This window comes from Musa acuminata, unplaced genomic scaffold (genome assembly GCF_036884655.1).
Source record: "Musa acuminata AAA Group cultivar baxijiao unplaced genomic scaffold, Cavendish_Baxijiao_AAA HiC_scaffold_97, whole genome shotgun sequence".
In the NCBI taxonomy this organism is placed as follows: domain Eukaryota; kingdom Viridiplantae; phylum Streptophyta; class Magnoliopsida; order Zingiberales; family Musaceae; genus Musa; species Musa acuminata.
The window spans coordinates 87,501-92,500 of NW_027020376.1; positions in this window are offsets into that span (position 1 = coordinate 87,501).

A 5,000-nucleotide genomic window follows, 5' to 3' on the forward strand; every position below is an offset into this window, starting at 1 on the left:
TCTCAGCACCCTGGAACCCCCCGGGTGGCACAGGGCTGGATGGGGCTTTCGTATAGCAGGGACGGTGCTGCCTCTCGCTTCGCTCGCTGTCCGCCGCTCGCCGCTCGCTCGTGCAGCCAAAAATGGCCAGTTTTGGCCCGTTTTTGGGCCGTTTTGGCCAGTTTTTGGCCTGTTCTTGCATTGCGCGGTGACCGTCGAGAGCGGAGCAAAACGTCAGCCATCTCAGCACCCTGGAACCCCCCGGGTGGCACAGGGCTGGATGGGGCTTTCGTATAGCAGGGACGGTGCTGCCTCTCGCTTCGCTCGCTGTCCGCCGCTCGCCGCTCGCTCGTGCAGCCAAAAATGGCCAGTTTTGGCCCGTTTTTGGGCCGTTTTGGCCAGTTTTTGGCCTGTTCTTGCATTGCGCGGTGACCGTCGAGAGCGGAGCAAAACGTCAGCCATCTCAGCACCCTGGAACCCCCCGGGTGGCACAGGGCTGGATGGGGCTTTCGTATAGCAGGGACGGTGCTGCCTCTCGCTTCGCTCGCTGTCCGCCGCTCGCCGCTCGCTCGTGCAGCCAAAAATGGCCAGTTTTGGCCCGTTTTTGGGCCGTTTTGGCCAGTTTTTGGCCTGTTCTTGCATTGCGCGGTGACCGTCGAGAGCGGAGCAAAACGTCAGCCATCTCAGCACCCTGGAACCCCCCGGGTGGCACAGGGCTGGATGGGGCTTTCGTATAGCAGGGACGGTGCTGCCTCTCGCTTCGCTCGCTGTCCGCCGCTCGCCGCTCGCTCGTGCAGCCAAAAATGGCCAGTTTTGGCCCGTTTTTGGGCCGTTTTGGCCAGTTTTTGGCCTGTTCTTGCATTGCGCGGTGACCGTCGAGAGCGGAGCAAAACGTCAGCCATCTCAGCACCCTGGAACCCCCCGGGTGGCACAGGGCTGGATGGGGCTTTCGTATAGCAGGGACGGTGCTGCCTCTCGCTTCGCTCGCTGTCCGCCGCTCGCCGCTCGCTCGTGCAGCCAAAAATGGCCAGTTTTGGCCCGTTTTTGGGCCGTTTTGGCCAGTTTTTGGCCTGTTCTTGCATTGCGCGGTGACCGTCGAGAGCGGAGCAAAACGTCAGCCATCTCAGCACCCTGGAACCCCCCGGGTGGCACAGGGCTGGATGGGGCTTTCGTATAGCAGGGACGGTGCTGCCTCTCGCTTCGCTCGCTGTCCGCCGCTCGCCGCTCGCTCGTGCAGCCAAAAATGGCCAGTTTTGGCCCGTTTTTGGGCCGTTTTGGCCAGTTTTTGGCCTGTTCTTGCATTGCGCGGTGACCGTCGAGAGCGGAGCAAAACGTCAGCCATCTCAGCACCCTGGAACCCCCCGGGTGGCACAGGGCTGGATGGGGCTTTCGTATAGCAGGGACGGTGCTGCCTCTCGCTTCGCTCGCTGTCCGCCGCTCGCCGCTCGCTCGCGCAGCCAAAAATGGCCAGTTTTGGCCCGTTTTTGGGCCGTTTTGGCCAGTTTTTGGCCTGTTCTTGCATTGCGCGGTGACCGTCGAGAGCGGAGCAAAACGTCAGCCATCTCAGCACCCTGGAACCCCCCGGGTGGCACAGGGCTGGATGGGGCTTTCGTATAGCAGGGACGGTGCTGCCTCTCGCTTCGCTCGCTGTCCGCCGCTCGCCGCTCGCTCGTGCAGCCAAAAATGGCCAGTTTTGGCCCGTTTTTGGGCCGTTTTGGCCAGTTTTTGGCCTGTTCTTGCATTGCGCGGTGACCGTCGAGAGCGGAGCAAAACGTCAGCCATCTCAGCACCCTGGAACCCCCCCCGGGTGGCACAGGGCTGGATGGGGCTTTCGTATAGCAGGGACGGTGCTGCCTCTCGCTTCGCTCGCTGTCCGCCGCTCGCCGCTCGCTCGTGCAGCCAAAAATGGCCAGTTTTGGCCCGTTTTTGGGCCGTTTTGGCCAGTTTTTGGCCTGTTCTTGCATTGCGCGGTGACCGTCGAGAGCGGAGCAAAACGTCAGCCATCTCAGCACCCTGGAACCCCCCGGGTGGCACAGGGCTGGATGGGGCTTTCGTATAGCAGGGACGGTGCTGCCTCTCGCTTCGCTCGCTGTCCGCCGCTCGCCGCTCGCTCGTGCAGCCAAAAATGGCCAGTTTTGGCCCGTTTTTGGGCCGTTTTGGCCAGTTTTTGGCCTGTTCTTGCATTGCGCGGTGACCGTCGAGAGCGGAGCAAATCGTCAGCCATCTCAGCACCCTGGAACCCCCCGGGTGGCACAGGGCTGGATGGGGCTTTCGTATAGCAGGGACGGTGCTGCCTCTCGCTTCGCTCGCTGTCCGCCGCTCGCCGCTCGCTCGTGCAGCCAAAAATGGCCAGTTTTGGCCCGTTTTTGGGCCGTTTTGGCCAGTTTTTGGCCTGTTCTTGCATTGCGCGGTGACCGTCGAGAGCGGAGCAAAACGTCAGCCATCTCAGCACCCTGGAACCCCCCGGGTGGCACAGGGCTGGATGGGGCTTTCGTATAGCAGGGACGGTGCTGCCTCTCGCTTCGCTCGCTGTCCGCCGCTCGCCGCTCGCTCGTGCAGCCAAAAATGGCCAGTTTTGGCCCGTTTTTGGGCCGTTTTGGCCAGTTTTTGGCCTGTTCTTGCATTGCGCGGTGACCGTCGAGAGCGGAGCAAAACGTCAGCCATCTCAGCACCCTGGAACCCCCCGGGTGGCACAGGGCTGGATGGGGCTTTCGTATAGCAGGGACGGTGCTGCCTCTCGCTTCGCTCGCTGTCCGCCGCTCGCCGCTCGCTCGTGCAGCCAAAAATGGCCAGTTTTGGCCCGTTTTTGGGCCGTTTTGGCCAGTTTTTGGCCTGTTCTTGCATTGCGCGGTGACCGTCGAGAGCGGAGCAAAACGTCAGCCATCTCAGCACCCTGGAACCCCCCGGGTGGCACAGGGCTGGATGGGGCTTTCGTATAGCAGGGACGGTGCTGCCTCTCGCTTCGCTCGCTGTCCGCCGCTCGCCGCTCGCTCGTGCAGCCAAAAATGGCCAGTTTTGGCCCGTTTTTGGGCCGTTTTGGCCAGTTTTTGGCCTGTTCTTGCATTGCGCGGTGACCGTCGAGAGCGGAGCAAAACGTCAGCCATCTCAGCACCCTGGAACCCCCCGGGTGGCACAGGGCTGGATGGGGCTTTCGTATAGCAGGGACGGTGCTGCCTCTCGCTTCGCTCGCTGTCCGCCGCTCGCCGCTCGCTCGTGCAGCCAAAAATGGCCAGTTTTGGCCCGTTTTTGGGCCGTTTTGGCCAGTTTTTGGCCTGTTCTTGCATTGCGCGGTGACCGTCGAGAGCGGAGCAAAACGTCAGCCATCTCAGCACCCTGGAACCCCCCGGGTGGCACAGGGCTGGATGGGGCTTTCGTATAGCAGGGACGGTGCTGCCTCTCGCTTCGCTCGCTGTCCGCCGCTCGCCGCTCGCTCGTGCAGCCAAAAATGGCCAGTTTTGGCCCGTTTTTGGGCCGTTTTGGCCAGTTTTTGGCCTGTTCTTGCATTGCGCGGTGACCGTCGAGAGCGGAGCAAAACGTCAGCCATCTCAGCACCCTGGAACCCCCCGGGTGGCACAGGGCTGGATGGGGCTTTCGTATAGCAGGGACGGTGCTGCCTCTCGCTTCGCTCGCTGTCCGCCGCTCGCCGCTCGCTCGCGCAGCCAAAAATGGCCAGTTTTGGCCCGTTTTTGGGCCGTTTTGGCCAGTTTTTGGCCTGTTCTTGCATTGCGCGGTGACCGTCGAGAGCGGAGCAAAACGTCAGCCATCTCAGCACCCTGGAACCCCCCGGGTGGCACAGGGCTGGATGGGGCTTTCGTATAGCAGGGACGGTGCTGCCTCTCGCTTCGCTCGCTGTCCGCCGCTCGCCGCTCGCTCGTGCAGCCAAAAATGGCCAGTTTTGGCCCGTTTTTGGGCCGTTTTGGCCAGTTTTTGGCCTGTTCTTGCATTGCGCGGTGACCGTCGAGAGCGGAGCAAAACGTCAGCCATCTCAGCACCCTGGAACCCCCCGGGTGGCACAGGGCTGGATGGGGCTTTCGTATAGCAGGGACGGTGCTGCCTCTCGCTTCGCTCGCTGTCCGCCGCTCGCCGCTCGCTCGTGCAGCCAAAAATGGCCAGTTTTGGCCCGTTTTTGGGCCGTTTTGGCCAGTTTTTGGCCTGTTCTTGCATTGCGCGGTGACCGTCGAGAGCGGAGCAAAACGTCAGCCATCTCAGCACCCTGGAACCCCCCGGGTGGCACAGGGCTGGATGGGGCTTTCGTATAGCAGGGACGGTGCTGCCTCTCGCTTCGCTCGCTGTCCGCCGCTCGCCGCTCGCTCGTGCAGCCAAAAATGGCCAGTTTTGGCCCGTTTTTGGGCCGTTTTGGCCAGTTTTTGGCCTGTTCTTGCATTGCGCGGTGACCGTCGAGAGCGGAGCAAAACGTCAGCCATCTCAGCACCCTGGAACCCCCCGGGTGGCACAGGGCTGGATGGGGCTTTCGTATAGCAGGGACGGTGCTGCCTCTCGCTTCGCTCGCTGTCCGCCGCTCGCCGCTCGCTCGCGCAGCCAAAAATGGCCAGTTTTGGCCCGTTTTTGGGCCGTTTTGGCCAGTTTTTGGCCTGTTCTTGCATTGCGCGGTGACCGTCGAGAGCGGAGCAAAACGTCAGCCATCTCAGCACCCTGGAACCCCCCGGGTGGCACAGGGCTGGATGGGGCTTTCGTATAGCAGGGACGGTGCTGCCTCTCGCTTCGCTCGCTGTCCGCCGCTCGCCGCTCGCGCAGCCAAAAATGGCCAGTTTTGGCCCGTTTTTGGGCCGTTTTGGCCAGTTTTTGGCCTGTTCTTGCATTGCGCGGTGACCGTCGAGAGCGGAGCAAAACGTCAGCCATCTCAGCACCCTGGAACCCCCCGGGTGGCACAGGGCTGGATGGGGCTTTCGTATAGCAGGGACGGTGCTGCCTCTCGCTTCGCTCGCTGTTCGCCGCTCGCCGCTCGCTCGCGCAGCCAAAAATGGCCAGTTTTGGCCCGTTTTTGGGCTGTTTTGGCCAGT